The sequence below is a fragment of the Bombus bifarius genome, unplaced genomic scaffold (assembly GCF_011952205.1).
Source record: "Bombus bifarius isolate JDL3187 unplaced genomic scaffold, Bbif_JDL3187 scf7180000008140, whole genome shotgun sequence".
Classification (NCBI taxonomy): Eukaryota; Metazoa; Arthropoda; class Insecta; order Hymenoptera; family Apidae; genus Bombus; species Bombus bifarius.
This window is the reverse complement of record NW_022884468.1, coordinates 1255973-1275446: the sequence shown is the minus strand read 5'-3', so window position 1 is coordinate 1275446 and position 19474 is coordinate 1255973. Positions and strand designations below refer to the sequence as shown.

Sequence of the window (19474 nt, the reverse complement as noted above, 5' to 3'; positions counted from 1 at the left end):
TTAAAAAGTGCTTATAGAAAACGCTGTAAGCGCCAAAATTGAAAAATTTCGCGTTTCCAGTGGGAATAGTTATTTTAGATAAGAGTAGTAATTTTAGAAAATGATGTCAGAACGTCGCATACACTTTTGTTCTTTTTCTTTTATGAATTTGGACTACGTTAATGCATAAGTTTTCTTTTCCTCTTGAAAAACTTGTTCCTTGATACTTAATAGTGTTTTCTCCAAGCGCTCTTCAAGTTCATTGGCTCCATTACGAAACTTGTTGCTATGAATGTTGCAAAAGAATCTCATAATAATAGTCGTAACTTGCAACTCGTGCTTTGTACACTTCCTCTAACAATGTTACTTCAATCAAGAAAAGGTCAGAGACCTTTGTTCCCTTTCTTCCCGATTACATATGTTATAACACTCTTTAGCTTTTCATCTGTGACTCTCTAAAGAGAAGTAGTTGAAGATAGCCGACAGTAACTACTAATACCATGAAAGATTGAACGAAGAAATCCGCGGATGCGCGTACTTTCTTGCCTCGAAGAAGTTGAACAAGCACCACTAAGAAAATCAGTAATCCGTCTCAAACTGAAGTTTCGTAGCTCTCGAGATCTCATGGCTTGACATTAGAAGGTCTAAAACGTCTGGTGCTTTCATCCCTTTCTGTCGGTTCTCCGAGGTCACTAATGCTCTGTGTCATCCTGTTGCGCCGGATTTCCGGTCAACCGCGTGCTTTCCTTTTTGCTCGAAGAAACAACAACGCGAAATGGATTCTCGACGACCGCTGGACTAATTCCTTCCATCGAGGAAGTAATCGTAAAATCCTATTATTGCACGCGTTAATGTTATATAGGCCACCTCTCAGGGAATATTGCAAGCTGCGTCGACAAGGAGTATAATTTTCTCATTTAAACGCTGCTTTATCGGGAATGTTTTAATCGTTGCACGTGATACCGACGGGCATGTGCCGTTTTTAACTAAACCCTCGCGTATACACCGCGGCGTTACGTCCCGTGATAAACGCTTTTAAATGAGGAAAGAGAGAGAGAGAGAGAAAGATATTGTACGCGAGCATGTATTATTTAAAGGTTCGCAATGAACTCGTACGTACGGTTCCGTTTAATTGACGTATTTCCGCGAAGCAGAGCTACCGCCGAGAGAATTTATTATTCGACCTGATGTTACTATAAAAAGTGTGTGAATATTGCGTTGAGAAGAATTCTCGCTTCTTGATGCTGAATATTTTGGGTAATTGTTAATAGAATCAATATTTCCAATCTTTTATTTAATTCTTCTATCCTATAGAAGAAATGATTGTAAAAATTGCACGAAAGAACAAGATTTTCAGAATGAAAGTAGATCGATCAAATTATAGCCAGGCATAATCTGTATGCAAGCGAAGATAAATATTGGATAAGAAATATATTTTCTAAATCTGCATGCGATAATAAGGAGAAGAAAAAACGTGGAAGTAATCAAGTGAATAGCGAATGCGAAATAGATTCATGAATGATTTTTACATAAATCATGAAACAGTGACAGAAACGTGTATTTATTTCCTATTTCTTTGAAATAATACACTTCTTGCTATAATCAAGAGCAATCTGTAACTTGTTCATAGTAATAAGCTGCTTTTTCATATTTATCACAGTTAGCACCCTAAGGGTGTAACCTAACTATCTGAAATTATCGTTTTTTTTTTTTTCTAACTACACAAGCTATGCAAACATCAGTGTATGGAAATATATGCGATTTTACAGGCAAGTATATACGTATTACGGCTTTTACGGCGTATCGATGGTAATAAACTGTTCCTTTTCCCTTAGAATTTTTTTATGTTTAACGCAAGCCATTTGTGTGTTAGCGTTTTAATCGTAGATATTTATTTTTCGAAACGAGTACGATAATTTAGTCTGTCTAAAATTGCTTCTAGAGATACTGTGCATAATGTTATATATGAAAATTGTAGCAAATTTAATTACCGCATGCACGCACGTAAAAGAAAATGACGAGATTCTGAAAGCATAAGATTGCTCATTCGACGCACTTTATAATACTTAATTTTAACACCGGAATTATCAACGATAGAACTTATACGAGTATAGCGAAACTACCACCTATTATTTCAATCTGCTCTTTCCTTCCTTTCTTAAATCATCGATTAACTGGAGGCAAATTCCGCCTGAACTTAACTCGATTTTTATCAGGCGTTCCATTAAGGGCCTGTGCTTTGCTTAAATCGATGAACACAGAGACGACGTAATGCTCGCAAATTTATTTCAAACAGCTTTAAATCTGTACGACGGGCGCAATTAGAGCGGAAGAAATGGATCTTCCCTCGAAAATGTCGATCCTTAGCAAAAAAGTAGTATCTGGATTAAAATCAGAACATACATGTATAGATAAAGCAAAATATGTATATAAATAAAACTCTATATGCATATCTATCTTCTTAATTTATTTCACTAAATTAATATGACGTTTTCGTCCAACGTAAGTCTTTCGGAGACCAAACTGCCAAACTGAATCCAGTCTCTCCTGTAAAAATACATTGTAATCATAGATACTTAGACAGGCAACGTAAAATATTTCTACTATTTCTACAATTCCTAATAATCTTAACTTATTGAACGTTAGAACAAAACCGAAGCAAACGTTGAAAAGGTACTTAATTAATGTATATACTGTACGAAAAACTGGAACGCATTCTCACACGGCAACGGTGCGGAATGCCTAGCGAACCAAGAGGAGAATGGAAATAGGAGCAACAGAATTTCTGGCACCCACGGGCAGCGTTTATTGCGCGCGTATGAACAAAAAGTATGTTAACCGGGTTGGGTGTAACGAAAAAGTGCAGCAGCACAAGAGGACAGTTGTTCCATCCAGTCCATTTGGACTTTATGATGTTCTTATTTGTTGTCGCTTTGCTATAGGGCACTTAACCCAATTAGCACATCGTAGCCTCACTCTTGTGTACTTATCTGTCTAGCTATCTACGCGCTAGGAAAGCTTACACACGTACCATAGCCGGAATCTAAAATACCACTCCCCACATACTTGCATTAATTTAATTAATTTCGGGACGCACATATACGGTACATAATTACCGAAATGAAATTATAATAACTGGCTCCCACGGGGGGCAGCTTGGACGCTTTCGATGCCTTTTTCGAATCTACTTCCGTTCTTTTTACTACCCGAAACTGAAGAGTCACGCACACGCGTTTGAAATATAAAACTAAGGGTTTTATTAATCGTTAGGGGAAAGATTAGAGCGATTACGCGCGTTGCCTGTGCTACTGATTAATCTCGTTTAATAACGCAGTTAATGAATTTTGTTAGGTGGGGCATACGCTTGTGTAATAACTCAAAGTAACACGAATCGTAACGTTGCTGCATGCGTGAACTGGCACGGACTGTGCTATAAATTATAATACCTGCTTTATGAGTCCACCTTCTTTTCTTCGTGCGTGAAGAATTAAAGGTACGCGGTGTAACAGTGAATTCTGACTTTGTTAATATAAAAATCAAATTTTTCGATTCAGATCTCGTAGTTTGAGTATGTTTTAGAAAGCATTAGTCTGGTACATGCATCTTCGACGAATTTTTAAATTCGATTTTCTCGAAAATGAAGCACTGTACAAGAAAGTCTTATTCGATATTTTCACCCTGTATAATTTCAATAACAAAACTTGACGGTTTCAGTTATTATTTCATACCGTCTTCATCTTCTACGTAAATTAATAACTTCATTGCACGAAGTTGAGAAGTAGTCAATCTTTTATATAATTAATGCCCCTTAATCAAGTACTTAAGTACAATGTGTTAAACATTCGTCTTCGAACAGGAATTTTATACAAGTTAATCTATATTATTTAATAAATCTAATCCTATGTGTAGCCTAACTTAGTACTAGTTAATTAATCCGATCGCCAGCTTCTATCGCCTCTCGTAAAAGGCTACCTTAAAGGGAACTACAGGATAAATTTTTCATTATATTATTACTATTAGTTTATAATCATTTCGTGAAAAGACATGTATGATATTGTAACGGTACATAAATTTATTGCATATTTTTTCATTTGCCTAAAAAGAAGCAAGAAATTCTTTCTTCTAAGGAAGTAAGAAAGCTAATTTTAAGGAGAAACGGGATTGCTGTAGTCAGACACTCTAAGAACCAGTGCATTAAGTATTACGTATATGTTATCATAATAATTTTCTATACATATTGCCAAAAAACCATTGTCCTAATTTGCCTTTAAATTATACCCTTGCCCAGTCACGTAAAATCCCGGTTAACAAGAATCCTAATGCATCTATGAAGGTATTTTAAATCCTGAAACTACGGCCGTTTACATTTTCAAGAGCATAGAATCATCTTTTTTGCATGGCACAAAAAGCTTCTCTATTTCTTAGAGCTTGAGTCGGAAAAGTGCTTCTTTCTACAGTAAACGTTTTTATTCGGTAATAAACAATTCTCTGATTCATTAATAAGGACCCTGTTTTTTCTTCAAACTTTCTATTCAATAAATAACAGTGTCATTGATATCGCATAAAATTGCAACCAGTTAGATTTCACAAGCTGTTAACGTTATGTCGTCGAACGTTCTTGCTTCAAAATTAACTTTATATATTTGTATTGTCTCGAGTTATCTATATTTGTATCGAATCGTTTATATATTTGTAGTCGTCGTTCTTCGATTCCATACATTTCATAAATGATTTTTTCGCGAACCACATTTAGATTCTTAACCGGTTAGCTGTTGCGACCTTTTTGAATAGTGTATACCTAAAATGTGTAGCAAAAAGTAAGCGATGACGAGTATACTTGTGAAACACAGAGTATGTGTGGCTGTTAGAATATTGAATTCAATTGTAATTAAATAACTGTTTTATTTTTTAATTTTATTACTGACAGGGCTCGTCAAAGACAGCTAACAAATTTTCTCAAAGTATTGTAACTCTCGCAGATAACTTTCACAAATTTCTTCGCCGTATTTTGAATCGTCATTTTTCATAAAAATAGATTTATCGTTTCTTTGAGAATCCAACTCAATTGTCAGCTTTTATATGAGATCAGTAGATATCATAGTACTTACAAATGACTGTAATCGACTGTAAGTTACGAATGATCTGTAAGTTCTTCGATTATTTATCACGATCGAGGTCGGTACGTGGTCAAGGCATTTTTAAGATTTGCTTATTAGATGAAAAGTTTTACGATTCGTATTGCAGACACGAGAAGCGAGGAAGGTACGATAATGGTAGACGAGTGGAGAAGTAATGGAAGAAGACAGCGAATGAGTGAGTGAGTTTTATGTTTTATACCGGGCGTAATGTTTCGGGATTAGCATAGTACACGATTGTAAAACCCCCTAGTAGCGCGATACAGAAGCCACAGAGAAAGCATCTCCGCTTCCACTGACTACACGGCTTGCGTTTAACGTCCGAGTTTGCCATGTTTTTCGCGGCTGCGAAATTATTTTCAGAATCTCCCTGCTTCCTCGCCGTTTTTCCGCTTTCTATAGCTCGACCCTTGCAAATGCGACCGGCTGAACGTGCCACAGTACTAAGTTGCTATGGAAGACGCAGAACCGCAAGAAAAGAATTCTGTTTCGGTATAGCGCGGTATTAGTGGTTAAGCAGAAGATTCCCGCAAATATACAGCTGATGAGTTTGAATACGACGAGGACGGTAGAAAATTATCCACAAGATGTTTTACTGAAATGAAAGCATTCCTTTATAAATAACGATGCTGTGTAAATGCTGTTAAGAATCTTGCCGAGTTCAGAGAAACGATTAATTAAACTGTTTCACGTTTATTTTAAAATTGCGATATTTCGCAATCAAATTTCTAATGTAATTTTTTTATACAAATTAGTGTATCATTTTTATTTTGCGTTCACTTTAACCTGTAATTTATACAAATATTACGTATTTCATTGTGAAATGTCAGTCCTATTTGACTTTCAGTGGTAACAAAGATACGAACAAGGTAAATACAATGTCTTGTTAAGTGAAAAATACAGATGTACGCGCCATTTCATACTTCTAACACATTTACAAGTCTACATTTATCTTACATGAGCGAGACTTTTGTCACGCATTTTATTTAAAGCGACGTGAATATCCAACGAGAAAGATATTCTTTTATTAAAACACTAAAACCTTGCAACACTTCGTTAGTTATTGCAAAAATTTCGAAAGAAATACCAGCAAAAACATCGTGTTCCCTTTACGACTTTACCATCTTAAATGGCTAATGAAACCAGCCTTGAAAACAAAATCATGCCCATTCGAAAATGTGCATATACGCATTACATGAAGATTACGAATTGGGACTCGTTTCCTCTGCTTGCACAGGCTGCATCGATACAGAAAAGAACGGATGCTAGCGTAGAAGCACAAACAGCAATTTAAAGGGGAAAAATCCATGGATATTCGGGAAAAAGAGGTGCGCCGATCGTTCGGTTCGTCCCGTAAGGCAGCATCGAAATTTTCGACTGCAAGAAACCAATTTGTTTGCCGATAGGGGAACACAGGGGGTGGCGAGGCGAAGCATGGCTCGTATCGGTGATCAGAGGCACGAGTGAGAAATTTTCTCTAATTCGGCCCGATGAGAAATGGACGTCCGGTAGACATAGAGAGTCGAGAGCTCGTATAGCGTATCGTATCACATCGCGTTCTATCGTATCGTTTCGTATCGTATCGTATCGTTCCGTATCCTATAGTATCGTATCGCGTGGAGCGGTAACGCGCGCGTCCGCTTTATTGTTCCATGGAAAAAGAAAACGAGGGGAGGATGGCGCGGAGCCGCGGAGGCAATCCGCGACCGGAAATTTAAAAAGTTGCGCAAATACGCAGGCCACGGGGGAGTTAAATGGGAGCCAAGGGGATGCGCCAGTGGAAGGGGCCAGTTAGTAGGTTCCCGGCCTGCGGGACAGAGACGGAGTTGCAGGCATACTTGGAAGGTTACGCTCGTGAAATTACGTAGTTCCGAGCAATTCGCATCCGAATGACTCGTGGAGGATCAAAGGCTTGCACGCCAGAGGTTGGCATCCTCTACTGATACTTTTTCGAACACCCACCAACTTTACTCTCTCAGTCTTTTCGTGCCTCTTTCACCTGACAGCAACACGCTTGATAGCTCCAAATGGATAGAGATTATATCGGACAGTTCGCAGAAAATCGAGGGGTGCCTCCTCACGGAATAAAGAGATTAACTGCTCCTCGAAAAGAAACCGTTATTGTTTTACGAAACACCAGTTTAAGCGAGAGAAAAGTTTCTGTAATTTAGCGATTTCGATTGTTGTTTAGATTCTTTATATACTTTGTTTCTTCCACTGAAATTAACATTTTCAAGTTTTCGTGAAATGTAGGAGCGTTTCTTTTTATATATAGAATATCATCACTCGTAATGTCTAAGAAGCAGGAAGATCTCTTTCTCATATTGAGCGATACGACATAAAAAATAAATTGTCTGCCTATCAAGTACCGTTCTACGAAATTTTAGTTTCTGTGAAACAAGAAAAATCTCCGAGGATCCTTATAAAGTAACGGTAAGAGTGTTAGAACGTCAGATGTCGTCGTATTGGACATCCGTGGCCCGTTTAAGCATAGCAGAAAAAGTAATTTATCAAAGGAAGATGCAAAGCATGAATCATCGACGAGTCGCCGTTCAGTGTCGCTTTCTCCTAACGTTCTGCGCTATTGCATAACAATTAATTTCTCCATCGTTGTAGCTTGCGAGGTTAAAACAATAAGAGTACGACCAGAGTATCGCGAAGATTTATTGGCAATAATTTCAGCCGTGCGTGCGCCCATGAGCGACTTCGATGCAGCCATGAGCAGGCTCTGCACGGTTAAAATTACGTTATGCTTCGGTCGACAATTTTATCGCGTACCTACCTTAATATTGCATTTAAAGTTCCGCTAATTAACAATAAAATTACTTTCGAACATATCGTTGAAATACAATTTTTCCCAACCAGGACGTTCCTAATAGGTGAAATAAAAAGACACCATCGATCATTTTTACATGTAGCTTCAGGTGATCTTCAATTAGCAATATTGTAACTGAATATTCATTCGAATGTTTAAGCAACCAGAGGTCGTAATATTTATTCGCGGTTCGATACTGAGAATGAACAGAAAGAACAATATTTCACGGTTGAAACGTGAAGTAAGTGCAGACGTAAGAAAACATAGTAAAAGTGATCATAAAAGTTGCGATATTAATGATAAACAAACGGTACGCACGGTTCAGGAATGTTTGAATTCATCGTTCGTTTTATTTCGCGCGAATGAGCAATGAAATACAAATATAAATCCACATGTTATAAAATTCCATCGATTCGTACGAAAACGTTTAATTTGTTTTCACGCTGTTTGCTTTACATGAGAGAGAGAGAGAGAGAGAGAGAGAGAGAGAGAGAGAGAGAGAAGAAGCTTTTTGCTTTTTCTAGTACTAACTCGTAATAACAGGAACGTTAATGGAGACTTTTAATCTATAGTTGGTGGTTGCGTATCAATGAATTACTATTGGATTTTGTGGTTTTATTTAATAAAGTGGAAAACAAGAGAATATGGCAATAAAAAGTTTGTATGTCAATAGAAAAATAATCTTTTCTTTAAGCACTATCTTCGGTTAATTTTCATATTTCATGGAACTATTCTGTTCGATCTTTCGTAAGAGGAGATTATCTTCCAACGTAAATTTCTTTTAAATCCATTGGAAAAGGTTATTTTCAATGCCATAGACAGACTGCATCGTAGGATCTGATAGCCAGTGCTATTTATTCTTTCTGATCGTATTAGTAGCTGTCCGAGAAGCTTGCAACGAATGCCTTTTGGCCGTAATGTAGCAATTCCGTTTTTAAAATTAAATTTCCTTTGTATTTGCGGCTAGGGCCGCAAGACAATAGAATCACGACGATTGGCTGTCGATTTTAACGGAGCAAAGTAAAAACAGAAAGAATGCTACCACGATTCTGTTCGAGATACCTAGGCAAAACGAATGAGACTTAAGCCTCGAGGGGGGGAGAAAGAAATGTTAAAGAAAAATGGCGGATGAGAAGGCCAGTGGAATAAAATAAAATATCGGATTCCCCACGTACGACTGACGCGGCATTTGGCGGAAGATCTGTTTGATGTTTTCTCCGCAAGCCCGGCAGCGATGCCCATTTCTTCTATGTATTATACATATGAAACATATTCTACTGGATACACGAACAAGGAACGTAATGGTTACGAACTGCACGACGATTCATACAGGAGTAATCCGATTATTTCTGTATCTGCTAGAATCATGTACGACCGTTGTAAAAATATCGTGTTGTTTTCGGGTTCCATGGCGCGAGTTTACGGATACTTTGTCTTAAAATCTTTTACCTTTTTAGTTACCTGCGTCCGTTTACCACCAATAATTCGATATTTCACGTGTGTACGTTGTATTTGAAATCACTTTTTCTAAAATAAATTTTCATTCACGGAAAATTATTTGTTTTATATCGACTACGGATTCGATATATACGAATATGTTGGTCATCTTTGATAACATGTGATATTAGTATTAGCAAATTTCATAGCATCGATGAAGAAGTACTAGAAAACGTAATGTATAAAGATATAGTTTTATTAGATTAAATGTCGAAAGGTATAAAAATACTTTTTAAGAATTGAAAAGGGAGTCTATTAATTGAAAAATAAACAGATTTTTTAATTGTTTACACTCCGCATGTCCAATTTTGTGTCTGATAATATTTACAATATAGCAATTGATTTATACGAAAAACAATCTTTTCAAAGGCAGTTTACCTTAATTTCGAACTAAATATTATAAATATCGTTAAGCAACGATTCACGAAGCACTTCACGTTGAGTCTGTAGACAGTGAAAACTATTCGGGACAAATTAGGAAGGTCAGGGTGGTATTGTTAGTACTTGAGGCACTCACGCACGTACAGTGAACAAGCGTGTCTTCTCGCGTTTAGATCTGTTACGTGATGCGCATATTTCTCCTGCGGAGTCTGATTAATTAAAGATTTGCTATTGTTTAATTGCTAAAGATGCATTTTCGAGAAAGATATATAAAATATAAAAAATATATAGATGCTAAATAGCCAAAGCACTTCTAATAAATTACACTATCAACAAGAATTGATTCAAAATGAGTAATTAAAGAACATATAACTGCAGGCTTTCCAATCAAGTTTAATTTAATTGATTAATAATTTTGGTTCTTTAAAATAAATTCAGAAACAGGTAATACAGAAGCAAATATATTTGCGTTTATTCTATTTTACAATTTGCGCCAGTGTTCTATACCCATTATAGTCTCGTTTACCTATGACCTTTTCGTCCTTATCCGAACGTAATGAGTATACCTATTTACATAATATATTGGTTACCTATAAATCATTGTTCTAGGGCAAATGTCATTATTGAAGTTGATAACGTTACAGGTTAATAATGTTACCGACATACACGTGAGCTGGCTATTTCCATAATGTACTTAGGTACTTTGTATACAGCAGTATGGGAATATGTTGTCAACTGTAACAATTACTTCTATTAGTGAATTCTCGCGACATTTTTGGAAACATAAATAGATATTTTAAGTTATTGAAATAATTCGAGGCACACATTAAAAAGCTCTGTTTTCAGTTAGACGTATTAATCGAAAACTTCATAAAAAGATAGATCTGACTTTATTCCAAGACGTGGTTTTAAACATTTTGATACGGATAATAAGACGAAAGAAAGTTGAATCTTTAGAAAGTTGTAACAATTGCCATGTAAACTTTATCAGTTTCTTTCTACTATATGCTCATATCCTATTGTTCTACTTTAAACTTTGAAAAATCTATTCACTTTTCTCCCCGGCATTGTATACTATTTTCATAAAGAGTTGGAGAAATTTGCCGCAGAAAGATCCTTTCTCTATTGTAGCTTAATTAAACAATAAATTGCAGAAAAACAGTTTCAGCCTTCCGAGTAAGTGAAATTTTCAAATGAATGAGAAAACAAAACTCGTACGTAGCTACGTAATACTACTTACTACTAAAACATTCTCATAATCATTTTAACGTGAAGAATATTTTACGAATTTCTATAAATGATCAAAGTATTGAAAATGTCAAAACTACTAAAAGTAGCATAAAAATTATTTGCACGTCAAAGATTATCTTTTTTTGAAATTCTTTATTCTATTTTCTCCTTTCAAATTTATGTAACTAATTTAACATGTATCTAAAAATGTATATAAAATTATATTTTTCTACTGACGGTATTTGTATATGAAACGATAACGATATAAATGCGAACGAAAATTTTTCTCGCGAAACCCGGTTCCTTATTATTAGTTGCACTTTCGGTGATTTTCATAATACGCCAAAGTTTAGTAGTTTGTATCTGCGACTTCGCCGCCTGTCCGTAAGTCGTTTGTGACGGCCAGCAAATTAAAAACCGTCCAAGTTTTCAGACCGAACGTGTCTCGACGAACGATTTCAGCTAATGGCCGGAATATAACAGTAAGTATACAAGTAACGCTTTAATAAGAGTGAATCACGCCAAGTCTTCGACTGCCGGGCTATTCTCACGCTCAGGTAAAATTCTGATTTATGATACAACCATACGGGGCTATATCAACGGAAGTATTCCAGCGAAATACATTTCGAAAGGCGCAATGCAACGCAAAGTGTATGCTTATTACAGAGAAGATACAGTAAGAGTAAACATATGTAAATTTCTCCATACATTTATGTATAAGTATGTGTCTGTGTATATATATATATATATATACAGGGTGGTTGGTAACTGGTGGTACAAGCGAACAGGGGGTGATTCTACGCGAAAAAAGAAGTCGAAAATATAGAATATAAATTAAAAAAAATTTTTTTTTTTTTAATTTCTCCATCGAGACAACGATCTACAGTGAGATCCATTATAACGTACCGCACGCGTACCGAGCGAAGATTCAAAGTCGATTTTCTCGAAAACAAAGCCTCAAACGAAAAATTTTTATTCTATATTTTCGACTTATTTTTTCGCGTAGAATCACCCCCTTTCCGCTTGTACCACCAGTTACCAACCACCCTGTATATATATAGAAAAATGTACATTTGTTTAGCTTTCTTTATTCGTTGTGAGTGAAATAAACTTCCGTCGAGGATACAAGTGTTTAATAAAAAAAAAAGTTACCATAAATATGACTACCATGAATACCATTGAATGTAAACATGAATCTTGTACTAGAAAATTTAATTTTCTTAAAAATAGAAGTAAGTCGATTGATGCTACATTTTAATTTAAGCATCCTTCGCCGAGGATTGATGAAACGAGTTGTTTAATTGAACGTTTAAGTGGATGAAGAATGTATATATAAGACTTTTCGTTAATTTTTTTTACCTTCTCAGATCTACATCGAGCCCAGTCATATTTCTTCCCAAGCGGGGGGTCCTGTCAACGTTGGTCATCGTTTATAATCAAGCATATAATGAGTCAGAGACAGATCTGTTGACTTTTAAGTTTCGTTCGATCATGGTCATGACCCTGCTATCCTACCGGCGTCCAACATCACTAGCCATTACCGTTTCGTTCTTTCATTATGAATATTCATGAATCTCCGTGTCACATAGCCTTTGCAATCTTTCCAGCGTTATAAATCTTTAAGCACCGAGATTTCGTTTATACAGGATGCGATAACGAAAGGAGCTGAAATAATAGGAGAATCTCTTTCGAGAAAAAAAAAAAAAAAAAAAAATTGGAAAGATATTCTCAAGTGAAAATCGATGTTTTCTTTTGAACTCTTCAGGCTTACACGGAATACTTAATTGTTATATAAAGTTTTAAAGTTAAAAATTTGTTCTTCTATCATTGATTTAGTCATAATTGCTCCATTGTTATCGATATTTTGTAAAAAGTACAGTACTATATGTAAATATGGTTCGTTGTTTGGTTTATAACGAATGAATGATTAATTTTAATGTTTTCATGAATTTTAACAAATCATTGAATCCTTGCCTTTGTTTATTATATTAGTTACGTATAAATTGGAATATTAATTAACTGTATTAGCTTATAAGTTTTGTTGTTAAAAGATTCTCTTATATAATTGAGAATATTTGTATACGTTTTAAAAGAATTTATATAGAAATAAGAAATACTGCTCGATAAATTTTCATGTTCTTTTGTAATAGGTTCAGGTAATACGTTACGGCAAGTATTAACAATTCTCGTAGTATGGCATTCAAAGGCCACGGAGTGTCACGGTTTAATACCTACATACGATTACTGAGAAACCGGAAATATCTAAAACATTTCCTCTAATAGAACAGGATAATCTTTCTGGCAGTTGCTAAATCGCAGCTTATGCATTCTGTGCGTGGTCCCAGCACACGTTGCATTGTTAATATCGCTGGAATCTGTGTACTCGTCTGCATGTACATGGCTGAGGTTTCCCAAGTGCTCACGCGTGTACGTTTCATGTGACAAGTATATAAACATTACATATGTATTATACGTATATTTACACGCCACTAAGGATACGTATGCACGGCATACATATCGATCGTTTATGCATTTAACAGTAATGTACGCATATTAACTGCACATAAGAAAGTTCAGCGACCTTTATCATGCTTAAATATTCATTAATGAATGTCATCAACGATCTGCGTTACAGAAGACTTTGTACACTAGACGAACAGAAACTTCTTTTAATTTCGTCCTTTTAAAATTGTTGATATTTGTTTTGTTCGAAATAAATTGGAAGTAAATCGCACATGTAAAAAATCACGAAATCTCATCGTTTGAGAGATAATTTTTTTAACATAATGCCGATTACTGAAATGTTACTATTCACATTATTTATTGCTTGTGTATTATTGTATTTAGATCTGTTGTTGCTCCTTATACGTAGGATAAATTTAATAATTTATCTTCATTCATTTACGTGTAAAATTGTATAATATATACATTTTCGTATTGAATTTGAACAATTTCCATTGCCATTGATAAAAATCATTTAATTGTACTACTTGATTTTTTAAAATTAATTATAACTGTGTTGTCACGTGGGAATATTCAGAGCAGACGCTAAAGAATTAGGTAAACATATCATTCGTTTGGATTTAAAAAGGAGTGCAGTGTACCAAGTTAATTCCAAATACAAAACAGCATCTTTCAAGATATTGTTGTCTTTTCATTTTCTTCAATTTTCTACGCTACTAATTAGATACCTCTTTCCATCTATTTGCTTATCCTGAACGAAGGAAAAGTAATGATATTTACGAATCTGGAGAATGACAATCCGCAACGAGAATTCTGTTAGTCTGCAGAAAATATATGATTCCTAGAACGTCATAGGGGATATTCTTCTGTCCCAAAAATCTTTACATTTCCTAGACACTCTACATTCTTCGTGCTACAAGACATTAATAAGATCAAGTTTTAACTTTTGTAAGATTAGTATACTTGAACGTCACAGGCCTGAAGATGTATATAAAGATGGTGTTCTTATCCCGATTTTATTCAACATGTATAAAGTAATTGTAAAAAGAAAAAAGTAATTAAATATCAAAATCAAAAATATAAAAATCGTCACAGTCTCCCAATTTGTAGATGATCGTGGTAGGTATATGTTAAGTATTCGTCCAATATTTTCTTGAGATCTTGCACGACAGGTTTTTTTAATTAGAACGTACAGTAGCCTAAACCAGCGTAAGCGAAAATGATCGGAGCGAAGTAGCTGACGCAAATCTAAATTGGCAAATACAAATCCCCGTTGGCGTGGTGTGACGTAACCTGCAAAATAACTCCGACTAATAAATCGGCATTAATTCTTAAGATGAAGTAATGTCCTGAAACGCTGACTCTAACAGGACAATACGAACTCGCGGGGCGATTAAACATCCGGCGAGGCAAACACGCAGAGGAGAGTTTTCGAGATGTTTCATTTTAATCTGAGTTTCTCACCGAGTTGTTCTTCGGCGCTGCCTCCACTCTCACCGAAGGCTCCTCTCCTCGTTAAGGAGATACACGAGCACCGACCTTGTAAGTTAGTCCAGAGTCTTGGTTTCCGACTTCTGCCAAGCCCCCTAATATCTTGAAACCGGTATCTCGAACTGTTTCTGTTTATTTTATACTACCTATTAGAGTATTCTTCGTTTCGCTCGAATTTGTTGAACGGATACCTGTGCATCGAGCAACTTTTTCTCCACGTCGCTTCACGATGAAAATATTCCAAAAGAAACTTGGTTCCACGGGGTATTCTTCTCGATACGTACAAGAAAATTAGTTGCTAATCATCGTTCATGTTTTAAACAGTCTCGTCGTGGAAGATATTTTTGTAGTAATGTAATCCTTGAACACCTACAGTTGAAAACTAGTATGACATTATGACAGTTCATGGAGTAATTTTGTCGGAGAAATTCATCAAATTTTGTCTTGTTAATTTACCTGTTTGAATAATGATCAGTTTCAAGTTTGAATATATTATATATTGAAAATATTAAAATGTTTGCTTCTTGCGTTAATGAAAAGTGAATATCACGTACATCATTTGAAGTTTGAAGCAAGGAACGAGCAAAATACGTAGAAGGTGTATGTAAGAAATTATGTAAATAAAACAGCTGCGCGTAATTGCTGCTAGGAAATTTATAACAAAATCAACAGATTAGAAATAAAATAAATCTGTATAAATGTTCAGAGATGTTTCGAAAACTTTTTTAATAAATTGCTTGTAAATATTTTATGTTCGAAGTTTCAAAATACTTCTTCATTATATCGAATACGCTGTTCCATGTTTAAGGACACATCCTTGCAACACAAAAGTCCCCTCAGTCTTGATACCGTAACATACCCACGTATATAAGATAACGAGAAGCGGCGCACGAAATGATTGTAGCCAGAGGCATTGTGAGCGTTGCTTTCCATCAGCTATAGAAATAATAACGAATATAACAAGCAGCCATTCCAAAGAAAACCAGATCGCTGACATGAGATAATAAGATACGCAGCGTATTTTATTAGCCTTCAATAGATTCTATTAACCAGAAACTTGGCCGTTTTACTTTCAAAATTTCCGCGTAAAACTTTGGCCAAAAGTGTTGACATCCAATTAGGTATTACTCTTCCTACGTACACTCGACTTCATTAGGATCAATTACCTTAGATACGCTCAAAACGTCGGTTATTCCGTTTATTATCCAAGAATCTTTACTTCGAAGTCTGTTTCGAATAATATTCAGAAAGTTGTCGGTTATGATTAAAACAGACCATCAACGAGAACGTGTACCACCTTGTTCTAACTATTTCCAGCAAGCGAAACGGAATAACAATAATTCCGAAAGATTGCACTCCTCACTTAATTGTTGTTTTCACTGACAATACCATGAGACCAGGACGTTTTATGTGCGAACGCGACATCTGTTTATACATCCCAAGTAGCTATCGACTTTCGCGAAAAGTAATGTTATTCGTTGATATTTGTTAAACCCGCTTTGCAGCTATTGTTTTACGAAAATGGAACATTGTTTTTATTCGCATTATTGTGATGTATTATTATACGGATAGCTAAATGCTAAGTTTAATTAAATGTCGAAATGAATGGAATAGGTTTTTTGCTTTTGCTAGAAATCTTCATTTCTGACATTTACAATGGATAGAAGGATAGGAAATTTATAAGATAAGGAAAAAAACAGTAATTTTGCAAAAGAAAATTATGTTTGACAAGAGCAATGTGCGCAATGTGATAAAAATCTTTAATATAAAAGTAACTAATTTTCATGGTTTACCAATTTTAAAATTTCTTTTATATTTATATTATCACCTCTTCCTTTTTTTTGTCTAAATAGATTCATAATTTCTATATTTAATTATCTTCTAAAAAAGTAGGAATTTCGCCATAGCTTAATAGCTGGAAGGTGTATAATTACAGGATGTTATAATTGAAATTTTTAGGTTTCTTGTTTGTATAATTTTATTTCTGATGTACCGATATTTATTGCAAAATTGATTGTTTGATATGTTTTATTTTCTTCTGTTTCGTCCTGGTTTGGTTCAGGTTTAATCCCTGGTTTGGTTCTGGTTTAATCCGGATCTCGTCTCATCTTATCTTGTTTTATCTTGGCTTATTTTGTTTTGTTTGATACATAGAAAATGTATATTTTTTAAATCAAATGTAGATTTTGGTCCAAATGTAGTGGAATTTCTATCAACGTTTTTACGAGTTCTGTTAATAAAATATGTAAAAGCATTCCTATCCTGATTTTTCCGCAATAAAATTTTATTTAAACAACTAACAAATTTGGAAATATTGTAAGTTCAAGACAGTGCGTTAATTTACTTTATCTTATTTTTTTATTCAAATTTTAATAAAGGTTAACTACGTTTACATCAGTAATCTTTGTATTCAGATCAGTATTTATCATGCAAGATAATTTTGTTATTCGTAAAAGATATTGCAACGATGCACAATGGTTCAGTATTTGAAATCTTATAGAAACGTTTTATAAATTTATTATATGTGTGTATCATACAAAACAACTGTAATGAAATATAATAATTATGATTATATTCGTCATGTCTCATTGCAGTGCTGAAGAAATTCCAGAAAATTTTGTATAGCACATAACACGTTCACGAAGATATTCTATGATAAGTGTTCAAATACCTTCATGAAATATTATAAATAAAAAATGTAATTTATTAATGCAGACATGTTTACGCTTTTATTTAGAAATTTGATAGATGAATTAGTGATAAATATAAAAGTAAAATTAAAGTGCAAGAAAATGAAACACGTGGAAGATAGTTTCTTTGAGCAAGATATTATTCATATTTCTCCCTATTCAATTTCATCGATGTTCAACGACCAAGTACATTTTCTTCGTCGTCTACTTCGTCCATTTGTCAAGTATAATATAAAGAAAACCTTCGAGCTCGCCATGGAGAATGTTTTCACGGAAGACATCATATTTTGCACAGTTCCGGCACGGATAATTACGAACTAAATAAACAAACATTGCGTCTTCGCCGAAAGTTTCACCATCTTCCGTATGAAGAGGAATGAGTTTGGCGTAACTAAGGGGAGAAGCATACATTCTGATGAGAAATTCTGAAGCGTAAACTTTGAGAACATCCGTTTTTATACGGTACAATTTGCGCTCATGACGTAGTATAGTAACTTTTCTCATGTATTAAACCATGCCAACCACAAGCATTTTCAAACTATCTCAACTAAGATTGCTCGAAGAAAACATAAAATTCGTTTAAAATCTATGGATTCTTGTTATTGCATAGAAGATAGAAGCAATACAAGTATTCAATATGAATCGGTATCGATAAATTGATAACGCAACGATTAAAAGGAATAATCAAAAGAATATTGATTAACTTTAATTTCTAACAATTTCAATACACTTACTCGATATCAGTTTGTTAATAAAATCATGTAGTGCTACCAATAACTCTATAGTTGATGCAACGTTCAATTCCAATTTTAAAAAAATACCATGGCGTACCATCGAATAAATGTACACAATGTATTTTTGACACAAATACTCGCCGAACTAATCCAATTAGTCATATTCACCTTTTTTTTTCATTCGAGTGAACTAAATTAAATCCAGATATGTCAGTAACAGATCTCTCAGCAGAGAGCAGAGGATAAGATTGGGTACAGATTGGCAATTAGTGAAAGAGCAAAAGATTAGCAATTGGTGAAACACGGTGCTCCTGTGTCAAGGATCCTCACGAGACGGCGGTTATCCCAGTAGAAGCGGAAGATCGTTAGTTGAAATTGAACGAACAAAAAGGTGAGGAAGGTTAGGTAATGTTAAGAGTGCCAGAGGCAAAGCCCGATACGTATTTAACTCACGTGCTTGCCTAAGCCCGGAAATCAATCGGTTCTCCCGAACGAATTCGGCCACCCGTCAGACGAATACTACCTGACGAAAATCAAAACCTTCTATCGAATCGTTAGCCGCAAAATGGAAACAGCCTTTTTCTTCTTTTCGCGGAACGCACGCTCCTGCATACGTATTGGTTCGCGTTACATTTTTCTCGTTACGTCTCCCTGTTTATTTCGGTACAACGACCCCAGAAATTTTCAATTAATTTTTCAATTACTTCCTTGACATACCGTGTACTCTAGAGCCATTGTTTTTCTTTCTGTTCTCGGTTTGTAAAACAAACTCTAACAGTGCAAAGTGTTCAACATCTGCGGCACATAATTAATTCCGTATTGTTTCTATACTTTACGATATTTGAATCATCTGGTTTAATGAACAGGAATTTACATAATGTGCATGTTTTATTGTTCTCGGTGTATTAATATAAATCACGCGTTGGAAATCTTCGCTACATATTTCTGTCGGATATGTCGGGAAATGTTTAGAAATAATAATGAGAAATACATTGCGGATTCGGTGAAAGATTAGTAGAGTTGGAGAAAGTTTCTTAGTCATAGACATTTTATCAGAAG

General features: G+C 35.0%; 1 protein-coding gene and 1 long non-coding RNA gene across 8 annotated transcripts in view; one reads left to right on the top strand and one right to left on the bottom strand.

Moving 5' to 3' along the window:
• LOC117208598 (nucleolysin TIAR) overlaps nt 1-19474 on the bottom strand; it is a 584542-nt gene that overhangs the window by 371346 nt on the left and 193722 nt on the right. The window lies entirely within an intron of this gene.
• The window catches only part of LOC117208602, a 187898-nt gene continuing 173647 nt past the window's right edge, over nt 5224-19474 (top strand). Inside the window, exon 1 of the long non-coding RNA XR_004487738.1 lies at nt 5224-5292. This is a non-coding gene — a long non-coding RNA (uncharacterized LOC117208602). The remainder of the gene's footprint in view (nt 5293-19474) is intronic.